At 53.7% G+C, this 12406-nt stretch overlaps 1 long non-coding RNA gene across 1 annotated transcript; it reads right to left on the bottom strand.

Annotated features, from left to right (window-relative positions):
- Positions 1 to 8349: 8349 nt before the first annotated feature.
- LOC144149072 (uncharacterized) lies at positions 8350 to 12104 on the bottom strand. Its single transcript, XR_013318166.1, has 2 exons — positions 11620 to 12104; positions 8350 to 8446 (listed from the first exon to the last, which is right to left on the bottom strand). It is a non-coding gene; the product is annotated as an uncharacterized LOC144149072 (long non-coding RNA).
- Positions 12105 to 12406: the final 302 nt, after the last annotated feature.

Below are 12406 nucleotides of genomic sequence, written 5' to 3' on the forward strand. Positions count from 1 at the left end.
TGTCATCTGCACCGCTTACGAGAGCGGCACTCGAATATCCGACGCAGTGCTAAGCCGAACACATCTGTAGGCGGACCTGCAGGCAGACCGGCCGGCTGCTCCCAGCGCGCGTCTTGCCACCCACCGTCTCGAGGGCGGAGCGCACGTGCGCCTAGGAGCGAATAGTCTATCTCCACATCGGCTCCGTGGTTTTCATGACCTAACTCCGAATACTCGCGAGTTATCGCCTACCTGAGAAGTGTACGACGTTCCTGGGGTGTTTCGGCATCCGAGGAGGTACGCCTAACGCTTCCAGGGCCACCCGTGACCACGCTATCGACGCTTCAAGCCAAGCCCGAACCGCCGCTTCGCTAAGCCTAAGCGAGGCGGTGGTGGGTTCGCCGTTCCCTGCACCAGCGGCCGTTCGTGCGAGGATGGCCTCGGCGATGGAGACGGAGTGTGAGTTCGAGACGACTGAGGGAGAGGTGCAAGAAAACACCGACGAGATGCTCGACCGGACGGGCGGCCGCCTAGCCGTCCGAGTCGAGGGTGAAGACCTACAACCGGGAGACACGGCAGGATGGACCCGCGCCGTGGAGAAGATACAACGGCAAAGAGAGGCTTCGCGACTGAGGGTCGGCGGCGACAGCACCGGTAAGAGGAAGGACCCACCTAACTCTAAGGCGCACTTTGCGCGGAAGGTCACCGAAAGCATGGCCAGGGCTGCACGCATGCCGGCTAGCATTCCACGCGACGAGCGGAAGGTTATACTCAGGCCACGTGGCGGCTTGGACGCGAGCCGCATCGACGCGTACAAGTTGGAGAAGGCGATCATGACGGAGGCAGGCATTCCGAGGGAAGAATCCATGCAAGACACGGTGTGCGTCAACGCGGCGCAGAACGTAGTAGTACTGAGCACCCCGAATGCGCAGAGGATAGCGAAGTATACGAGGATACAGAGACTGCCCATTGAGGGCCGGTCGTACGAGATCCGAGCTTACGAGGCTGCGCCCAAGGGCACGGTCAAAGGGGTAATACATAACATAGCGATCGAGCTCACGCCCGAGGAGATCAGAGAAAGAGTGGTGAATGCACGCAACCCCATGGTGGTGGACGCCCAGAGAATAGGAGGCTCCACCGTGGTGATCATACTCTTTCAGGGGCACAGAGTCCCCGACACGGTCATGTTCGGCAGCTCGGTGGTGCGCTGCTGCCTGTATCGTCAACACCACCAAGTGTGTCACCGGTGTGGTAAGCTCGGGCACCGTCAGGACGTCTGCCCGCACCCGCAAACGCGTATATGCTTTGCGTGTGGCAAACCCAACCCCGAGGCAGACCACGAGGCGAACTGCAAACCTTACTGTAAGCTGTGCGGCGGAAAACACCCGACCGGCGCACCGGGGTGTGCGAACCGGTTCAAGATGCCGTACGAGGTGAAGAGGCGGCGTTGGGAACGCTCGCAGCCGGCTCCACATAGAACGGAACACGTGCCTCGGAAGAGCACCGTTAGCTTCCCGCCTCTCGAAACGAAAGGTCAAAGGGGCAGGAACGACAGCTGCACGCGCGCCAGCACCGAGCGCGCCGACCCAACGGCGCCGGTGAGGCGCCGCAGTAGAAGCAACAGCAGAAGGCGCCGCAGTGCAAGTGGCAGTCGTCGCCGAAGCTCGCGTTCACAATCGGGAGAGAGAGTACAGTGGGCAGACGTGGTTCAGCGCTCTGCGAGACAACACAGTCGAGACGGAAGGCCGCAACCGCAGCCAACGGACGCTATGCAAGCGCTACGGGAGACGAACGCCAGGTTGATGGAAGAGAGAAGGCAGCAGGACCTACGAATGGAAAGCTTGGAAAAGCAAGTGAAGCATCTGAGTAACCTGCTACAGCAGCAGCTTCAGGGGCGGACGAAACCGCCGGTCGCGGTCCCGTGGCAAGCCGCGTGCCCCCCCACCCTGACGCCGAGTCACCTACAGAAGGGTCGACAGGAACAAGACGTGCAGGCAGTGCCGCCGGCGTCTCCAGAGGCGGGACCCGCACAACCACCCCAACAGACGAGCAAGACGGTTCCACAAAAGTCGAGCAAGGCCCCAGAACCGAAGAGAAAGCCCAGGCTACCCACGCCCCCGCCGGTGTCCGACACAGACGAGCGAGTGGATGAAGAGGCGGCATCCCCGGAGACAGAAATATCGGACTCGGAAGAGGACATGGACGAAACAGAGCGAAACAGGGGAGTCAAATCTGGCAACAGGAGGGTATCGCGAGTCAGCAACGCAGTGCGCATTAGGCGCTGCATGGCACGGATAGACAAAGTCGAAAAGGAGCTGAAGGAGGTGAAATTGGCAGTCGCCGAGATACGGGATTTCCTATACAAGAAGTTCGGGCAAGATGGACCCGCACCGAGTACCTGCAACCCAACCGTTGAGCAACCAGTCCAATCGACATGGCAGCAAAACCCGCAAAAGTAGTGAGGCCGGGCTCCGGTCTGGTTGTCTGGCACTGGAACGCCAACGGCTTCCGGTGCCGGAGGGCGGTCCTGCAGCAGCTTTTGAAGGGCATCGATAGGCAGCCCGATGTTATAATGGTGCAGGAGACACATATGGAGAACCCGCCGTCCTTGCCTGGCTACCGGGTACACGCGAGCCCGCCGAGCGCTCGAGAGTGTGGAAAGGGAGCCGCGCAGGCGGTGTGCACGTTCATTAGGAAGGGCCTCATCTACATCGAACACGGGAACCTGCTGGGGAGGAGCAACATCGAGTACTGCGCCACTGAAGTGCTGATCGGGAAGAAGCGAAAGGAGGCCTTCCTCCTGCTTAATATCTACAGTAATCCGAAACACACTCAACAGAAATTCAAGACCCCTCTCTACAAGGCCTCGAGGGTTGCTCCCAATGCAACGACCGTAGTCTGCGGGGATTTCAACGCGCCTCACGAGGAGTTGGGATATGGCCGCACGACCGTTAAAGGCAGAGAGCTCCTCGAGGACGCTATGAATGCGGGCTTTACACTGCTCACGAACCCGAAGACCCCTACGCGCATAGGCACGTCGATCACGAGGGACTCTAACCCGGACCTCTCCTTTGTACGAGGGGCTGGCGGCCTCGTAACCTGGAGAAACACTGGGCTAAACTTGGGCAGTGACCACTACATTATTGAGATGATCCTCCCTACCAGCCAGACCCCCGCACGCGGGAGAGGAGTACGCCAACACCGGGTCACGGACTGGCCTCGCTTCCGCACCGTCATGCAGGATGCGTCTGTAGGGGATATCACCGCCATCGAGGCGTGGACCGAGTCACTGAAGAAGGCGGTCGAGGAAGCGACCGATACTGTCGAGACGAGCGAGGACACGCAGCAAATGGACAGCCGCCTGGCTCATATGCTGGAGGCCAGGAGGTCGCTACAGAACAGATGGAAGCGCCAGAGAGGCAATCGTAAGCTTCGAAAGAGGGTTGCGGAGCTGGGGAGAGCCATCGAGCAGTACAGCAAAGAGCTGAGCTCCCAGCAGTGGCACGCGGTCTGTAACGCCGCGGACGGGCAGCTGCACACCGGGCGGACCTGGAAGCTCCTGCGTCACCTCCTCGACAGCACTTCCACCCGAGGGTTTCAACAACACAGGCTCTCGCAGATCATGGCCACTACGGTCAAGTCGATCGGCGAACGAGAGACCGTGAGAAAGATTAACGAAAAGTACCTCCCACGCACGGCGACGGAGAAACATGCTGACTATTGCGGCACACCCAACCCAGGCCTCGACAGTTGCATCGAGGAATGGGAGGTGCGGGCAGTACTGCAGGAGTTGAACTGCAAATCGGCGGCGGGCCCAGACCTCATACCAAACAAAGCCCTACGCAACCTAAACGACGGGGCGATTGCCGACCTCACCCGGTACTACAACCGCTGTTGGCTAGCCGGGAAGCTGCCCCAGCAATGGAAGACCGCGCGTACCGTGCTGATCCCCAAGCCGGGCAAGCCACCAAGCATCGACAACCTGCGCCCGATCTCCCTCACGTCCTGCGTGGGGAAGATCCTGGAACACGTACTAAAGAACAGATGGCAACGCTACCTGCAGTCCGAAGGCCTCTACCCCGAAACCATGCTGGGGTTCAGGGAGAGGCTCAGCACACAAGACGCCATGCTAATGCTGCGACACGAGATAATCGACAGACCCGTCCACTCGCAAGACAACAGGGCGGTGCTGGGCCTCGACCTACAGAGCGCCTTCGATAAGGTGAAGCATTCTGCTATCCTGGCGCAGGTGTCTAGCCTCGGCTTGGGCCAGCGCTCGTACGACTACATTCGAGAATTCCTGACTGGGAGAACTGCGAAGATCCAGGCCGGGGGCCTACAACTGGAACAGCGAGAGCTGGGCAGCGTTGGCACGCCGCAGGGCTCGGTCATCTCGCCCCTGCTATTCAATCTCGTTATGATCGGGGTGGCCAACAAGCTGCTCTCGGAGGTCCCGCAGGTCCGCCACAGCATCTATGCGGACGACATCACGCTGTGGGTCCCCGGGGGGAGCGACGGTCACATCGAGGACACGCTGCAGGCGGCCATCAATACCATAGAGGACCACCTCGACGGCACTGGCCTCGTGTGCTCCCCACAGAAGTCGGAACTACTAGTCATTCCTCCGCCTGGCAGGAACCGAAAGCAAGCGCTCGTCGGCGCCGAGGGAATTACCCTCCGCACGAGGGACGGCACAGTCATACCGAGAGTGCAGGTACTCAGGGTCCTCGGAATGCTTCTGGAAGCCAGCGGCGGCAATACTGCCACAGTGAACCGGCTGACCACCAAGATTGGGGCAGCCAGCCGCCTCATAAAGAGAGTGGCGACGAGACACCGGGGCATGAGAGAAGCCAGCTTGCTTCGGCTAGTACAGTCGTTTGCCATTAGCCACGTCGCGTACGTGGGGGCCTTCCACGTGTGGAAGGTCCAAGAGCGAGAACGAATCAATGCGGCAATACGGAAGGCTTACAAAGCGGCCCTGGGTCTATTGGACTGTACCAGCACGGCAAGGCTCTTCGAGCTGGGCGTTCACAACTCCATGGAAGAGATTGCCGAGGCGCAAAGGACCGCGCAACTGGAGCGACTCTCGACCACCAGAACGGGCAGGAACATCCTCGTCCGGCTGGGACTCGATGGGCGAAGTGTACCTAGCGAGGCGGTTATGCTACGAGAGGCGGAGCATGCGCTCCCGTCGAGGACCCTGCAGAGACTGAGGGTAACGCCTCTACCTCGCAACGTCAACCCCAACTACAACCCGGAAAGACGTGCGGCAAGAGCGAGAACCCTTACGGACACGTACGCTAGCGACACCGGCGCGCTCTTCGTGGACGCGGCACGGTACGCCGGATCAAGAGACAAGTTCGTGGCGGTGGTGGTAAAGGCCACCACCGGGGAAATCTACAGCGCGTGCAGCGTGCGAGTGCGATCGGCGTAGCAAGCTGAGGAAGCGGCAATAGCGCTCGCCCTTACGGACCAGAGGTGTTCCACGGTGTCGAGCGACTCCCGCTCTGCCATCAGGAGCTACGCCCGCAACCGTGTGTGCAAAAGTGCTGCGAAAATCTGTGAAGTGCAGTGCAGTGACTCCAATGCAGCGGACACTGTGCCGGCCACCTACCTTCAGTGGTTCCCGGCGCACACCCCCGCGACCAGCGGCCCGCACCCCAACCGCAACGAGACGGCGGACGCCGCCGCGCGTGCTCTCACCCACCGCGCGGAGGCGGCCGGAGGGACGGGCCCGCTGAACGCCTCCGAGGAACCGCACGAAGGCCGGACCGGGGGGCGTGTGAGTGGCGGTGTGGTGCGTGCAGCGAGTGCGAGTGTTCGGTGTAGCGAAATGTCGGGCCCCAGTGAGGTGAGCGAGGACGAAGAGGAGGCGGACCCGCTGCTGGGATACGCCGAGATGTTGGACTGGTACCGTGCCGGTCGCCAGACCATGCCACCGCCTCATCCAAGACTCACGCGAGAGCAGGCAGTGCGGTTTAGGCAGCTGCAAACCAACTCTGTGCTCACGCCGGCGCTGGCGCGCTACGTGTGCCCGGAGGTGTTTGACAGTGAGCAGTGCAGTGTGTGTGGAAGTGCAACAGCGACTCTTACCCACATTCTCTGGGACTGCACTACGGACCTGTGTCCACCCGGGTCACACCCGGGGGGCTTAACGACGGACGTGGTGTGGGCTATGCAGTCAAGAGACTATGAAGTGCAGTTGCAGGTAGTCCAGCGGGTCGAGGCGGCTCTCGCCCGGCAATCCCGAGGGCGGGCTGATGCCGCGCGGGACCGAGGGATGCGAGCCCTGGGGACCGCCGGCGGTCCGGCCGGCCCGAGTGGAGGTCGGGGGGACACCGCGCCTTGACGACAGGCCTAGAATAGTCGGGCTGTGGGCGATCCTGCGTGGTCCGCCTGCAGCCTCCGTAGGATTTTTGATCCAATAAAGTCGATTTCTCTCTCTCTCTCCCACCGTCTCGAGCGTCGCGCGTCGTTCTTTAACCGCGGTAGCATTTGCCCTCGCAGCGCCTGCGTCACATCCACGGTCGCTTTTTAATTAGGTGCCTCACGAGATCAGTACGTGGGGGCATTCGCAGAAACTGCCGTCGATGCGGATTCGACAGTGCTATGGCGGCTCTGCTCTGTGATATCCCTCCGACGGTCACGTGGTCAGCTTTGTTCACACAAAATCCATCGTTTCGCGGCACTCGCTGAAACCGAAACTGCGACTGGCCGCATTGAAAATGCCTCTAATTAAACAACCGTCGCACGCTGAAGCAAATGAGGTTTCTACAGGTTATAAGTAGGTCACTAGCTACTTATCGCAACAAAAAAAAAAAAAAAAAAACAAGATGCAAAATTTTTGTGTCAGTGCCCCTTTATAGGGACACTGAAGTGATATGTAAACATTGCGGGATTACTTGCGCAAATCGTAGTCCGGAGTCCCCAGGACATGTTTCGACCACCCTGGGCGCGTTTACGCGATTTTATTTAGTAGAAAAATTAATTCGAAAATGCTGTCCTCCTCTCTTTACGCTCGCCCATTTTCTGCGGCGTTTTCGTGTGACATCAGGAGGGGATAAGCTTGCAATTGGCTGCGCTACTGCACGGCTCCCCGGCCTTCAGACAGTCAGTCGGCCCAGCGTTTCGTCCGCCGGCCGCCGACGGCAATTCGTTCGCTCAGTTGAAACGAAGCCAGGACACGTTTGTGAATGGTAGAATTTGCCTTTCTTTACTTGGTTAGTTTGTACACTGCATCTAGCTCCAAGTCAAGGTCGCTTCACACAAGCGCTGCACAAGCGCACATGCGACGCTTCGCTGACTGGTATGCCAGTAGGAAAATATAAGGCCTCTTGAAGGCGGGAGAAGAGTCAGCGAAGTCAATATAGGTACTAAGGAAATAAAATCAACTGATATTTTTACCGTACAGCGTAAAACTAGGGTGCGGGAAGCACTTTTTTGCGCTGGGCGAACAAGCACAGCGGTCAGCAGCACGACTACGCATCTGCGAACGCTTTTCCGTCTACGGAATGCAATTGCTAGACGTGAGCTATTGTGGAAACTCGGGCGACGCTTACTGCACGAGCGCAATACAACAAATAGTCACCTAAGCTGCTTGAAATGCCAAAACTAACTAAAAGTGTAAACTGGTTGTACAATATATACCCTATATTACCATTGCCAGCGGAGCCCGCTCCGTGGCCGAGCGGTCTGGGTTGCTAGGTATGCCACCGCAAGTATTTTGCAAGTCACGAGTTCGAATCCCCGCGGGTACGTGCTTTTTTTTAAGTTAACTTTTTCGTTTTCCGCCGATGTTTTCTATATTGAGTTCACCTTTTTTTTGGGCCCCCTTACAAAAATGGTTATTGAGATTGAATTGAAAGTCAATTGACTTTACTCAGTACATTGTGTTGACAGTCAATTGACTTTGAATAGAAATTTTGTATTGAGTTCTCGTTGAAAATTGGCCGCCGCGTTTCAATTGAAACTCAACGCTGAGTTTCAATTGAAAGTCTATTGACTATAGTCAACATGTCTGTTGATTTTCAATTGACTGTCTGTTGAGTCTCAATACACTTTTCCTGTTGAGTTCCTGTTGTGACGTGTCAATTGAAAGTCTATTGAGAAAAGCCTGTTGAGTTCCAGTTGAGTCTGTGTTGACTCTCTATTCATTCTCCTGTTGAGTTCCTGTTGAGAAATGTCAAATGAAAACCTACTGAGCATATTCAAGACAGCCCGTTTGATTTCCTGTTAGTTTTTTGTCAAGTTATTTCAACAATTGCATAGTAAAGTTCAGTTAACTGTACTAAATATATACTAAGTCTGCTTCAATATTGCAAAAACATTCTAAAAACTGTCGTCAAGGTGTCCAATGAGCAGGCGAAATAGTGAGGTGTTGCATGGCAAAGCTTGCTTTATTGCTCACGAAAGCATCACGGGAGGGCTGGAGCCTCGCAGGGTCCACTTGCCTACTTGACTGTGTAGCCTGCAAAATATAAGAAACAGACTTGTTTGTTTGCACCAGTCAAGTACGAAATGATGATTGCATCCCTTCTCATTAAGCATGCTGGTTTAAGTACCTGGCTATTTTAAAAGTTACCTGGCTTGTATGTTTGGAAAGCAGGGAGATAGCAGTTCAACAAATGTATAAGCTTTCCTCAGATTTTAATGCCGTAAGCCAAGCTAGCCGCATCAATTAATTCTACAATTGGTAGGGAGTGGAATGCCTTTAGTTGAATGCCTTCCGCATTAAGGCACCTGAAATCTACAGGAACGACTATGTTTCAAGGCGGCAGGGAGCCAAAAAATCACCCGCATGGGTCCGTAATCATGTCTTCCACATCTTTCAGGCACAAAAGAAATCCAAATAGGCCTATAAAGACTGGTAGAGCCACTACCTGACAGGAGAAACCCCAAACCTGTGCAAAAGCATACCTGTCAACCTGTGGATTTTGTTTTTTGAAATTTTAATGCTTGAAATCTCGTAAAACAAAATTAGAAAATTGTCAACTTGCATGAACTTGTTTACAAAACAAGCCTTGATTAAAAAAAACTAGGATCAGATGGTACTGTAATCTAAAGTTACTACATCAGGCAATCATCGCAAATGGCTTTATGAATGGATGAGCACATAATACTTTGTGCTTACCGACTAGTGGAAAAAAATACATGAACCGTGATGGAAAAAAGACGTGGCAAAAAGAACGTGACAGGAAAAATACATAACTTGAATTTCGCTGTCTTTTACACTCTTGTAACGCTGAAGTATGGTGTGTGCCTTGCAGTACGTTTACCAAACAAGTAGCACTAAGCAGCAGCTTAAAGGGATCATATGAGACATGGGTATATCCACATTTTTGCCTTCATCATAACAATGCCAGAGGGGTATACCAGTATAACAAGGCCGTCTAATGCCAGTTTACACACAAGGAGAACACGAAACAGTTTTGTTTGGTGAGGGGAAAAACATCAGTTTCTGTAAATGAGAAATAATTTAAAAGATTGTATCCCTTTGCTTGGCGAGATTTTCTATACACTAGCAGCACTAAAACAGTATAGTGATACCATGCCGACCAATCATTTGGGTAATTCCTAGAGGCTGAACATCTGTCAAAACAGATTGACTAAGCCCTCGCGCAATGCCGGTGTAGCATCAGTCAGTGGCACGTCTGATGCCACATTCAGCCAAAATGTTATTCAGTGATTTTGCTATTACTCACACCACATTCAGCCCAACTTATTCAAAACTGCTCCGAGAAAGGCAGTCAGCAGGTTGTGATTAGAAGCAATGGCAAATTTCAATTTACGCTAGCAAGTCGAGCAAGTGCTTAAGTCAAAACTGGTATTCATCAGTTTGAAAGTTTGACGCCTGTGCATGTTCTAGCGCAAGCTGCCTAGCACCTGTGACAAAAATTGGCAAATGAGAAATTCACAGAAAGATACATGGAGAGAATTGGCACTTAGTGGTAAAAGACTAATATATGACAACAGTGTGCAGTCTGTTTCCAACTACTACTAACGCAGCAGGTTTTTTTCTGCATTGGTTTTAAAGCCAAAGTGTCTGCTTGCCTTTAGGGTGCCGAGGTAACACATCAGACTTGTGTAAAGATGTTTTGGGTTTAAACCCTACCTTCTGCGGATACATAGTCTCTATTTTCCAAAAGCAATCAATGAATTTGTTATATTCTTGGGCATTATTTTTTTAGCTGGGATGAAATACGGTTTAGGCCACATTTGTCACTGCTCTGCACTCAGGGAACGCTCTTTCTCCAAGCAATCGTTCAAATTAATACGCAAATATATTGCTGGCTGCCAGCACTTTAGCTTGCAAGTATATTTTACCGCCATGTCTCCTAACTGGTTGAACACACTATCCTGTTTGTGACTGGTAGATCTGCCTCTCAGCCTAGCGCTGTCAGGTGTGCTTGCATGGCACAGTATTCGTGCGTTTGTTATTGATCCGACAGGCACTTGTTTGATTCAACCTCCTTCATTTTTTTTTTTCATTTTCGTTAACTTCGTTCGTCAAACATTTTATTTATCTTCATCATGGTGTTCTTTCTTTTTTTATGACACTTCGTACTAGGTAATTCATGGCTGCTGCTCCGTTCTGTAGCGGCACTGCATCTGGGATTTTATTCATTCGTCAATAGCCTTCAAAGGTTTTGTTAGATCTTTAGCTTAAGATACATACAAATATAGAACACGCGAAAGCAATACAGCAGCGCGGAAGACAATAAAACACTGATTGATGTCAAAATGTTGTGTGCCGGTACAATAGCCTCCCCCTTCAATTTGTTACACTTACGTACAGTATTTTTGCAAGGCTGAAGTGAAATCATACCCTTTAGGTCGATCTGGAGACGGCGGGAATAAAAACACTGTTCATATACCGACAAATAACCAAGTCGTGAGTATCGCCATTCAGGAAGGTCTGCACAACATTTGTCATGATGAAATGTACAGTGTGCGTCAGGCTTGTCTAGGGCAAGCGAGCGCACGGCTCCGGAGCGTGCTGGCGACATCTGCTGATAACTGCTGGGTTAGAGATAGCTTGCCATTGCGCGTGCGCGGATCTCGGACAGGGTCGGGCCGGTCGTCATTTCGCATGGGCCACTGTTATTTGCAGACGCCACCACCCACGAGGGGCACTGGTCTTCCCCAGTGCCAGCCATGAGCGGTGACAGGCCAGATAGACGCGCCGTTTGACGCGTTTATCGCAGGCAGTTACGTAATCGCATAAAGCAACGAGCGCCAATCTTCTGCATCTCAAGCGCACCAAACGGAAAGCACGCAACAAGAATTCACTGCAGGGATTTCGGTCGAACCTGTTGTGCGATTACGTAAGTCCCTGGGTAAGTCCCTGGGGTGATAATGCACCGCGTCAAATAACGCACTGATCTCCGGCGTCACCGCTCACGGCTGGCACGAAGAAAAGAAGCACCCGTTGCGGGTGGTGGTGTCTCCAAATTTTAGAGGCCAAAGCTGAACGACGACCGGCCAGGGCCTGTCCGAGATCCACGCACGCGCAATGGCAAGCTATTTCTAACCCAGCAGCTATCAGCAGATGTCGCCAGCATGCTCCGAAGCCGCGTGCTCGCTTGCCCTTGACAAGCCTGACGCGCACTGCACAAGAGCGCTCGGAAAGAATGAACTTACCTTATAACAACGTCGCTCCCAGCGGGGCCCCAACGTGGTGAAATTGACGGATTCCAAAGCGTGGCTAACAGGGATGGTAACACCTCACTTCGCAAGCTTCTTCACCGTACGATCACAGCGCACAAACACAACACGACACACAAAGGATGTTCACCGGCGGTAGAAGAGCGCATACGATGGCTTTTCCTTCAATAAATTCGATGTATCGCCAGCTGCACTGCAATGTCTGACCTTCGATGCTGGTTGAAAAGATTCGCACACGGCACATAAATCGCCAACAACACGAGGAAAGCTATAAATTTGCACAGAACAGCGAGAACGACCGCACGACCGCACCACGCCGGACCCCGCACATCCGGGATTGCGACCAAGCGACATTGGCTTGGTTTCAAGTCGGTTTGCGATGGCTATGCCACAGCTACGCATTCTTGTGAAAACTGAGCGTGAAAACATTGACACGAGATATCAAAAAAACCTACGGCGGCTTGTGAGTCCTATGTTAATATTTAGAATAATCTTTTATAGAATTATTACCAACCCCTCTAGCAGCAGTAATAATATTATATTGCAGATAACCGAACTCCGCCGAGGTCGCAATGTTGGCTGTCAGCGCCACTGGCGGCAGTGGCAACGCCGCGTACTAGACATTCGTGACAGCGTGGTCACTTCGCTTAGCGGGGGAGGGTGCAGAGGAACCAAAAGAACTGGTTATCGCCGGGTGTGGAGGTGGATGGCACGTCTTTTGTGTCCGGGCGCCCGCTTCGGCGAACTGCAGCAGGAGAGAGGA

Source organism: Haemaphysalis longicornis, unplaced genomic scaffold (assembly GCF_048455015.1).
Source record: "Haemaphysalis longicornis isolate Haplotype H1 unplaced genomic scaffold, Haemaphysalis longicornis Haplotype H1 scaffold_8, whole genome shotgun sequence".
NCBI classification, from domain to species: Eukaryota; Metazoa; Arthropoda; class Arachnida; order Ixodida; family Ixodidae; genus Haemaphysalis; species Haemaphysalis longicornis.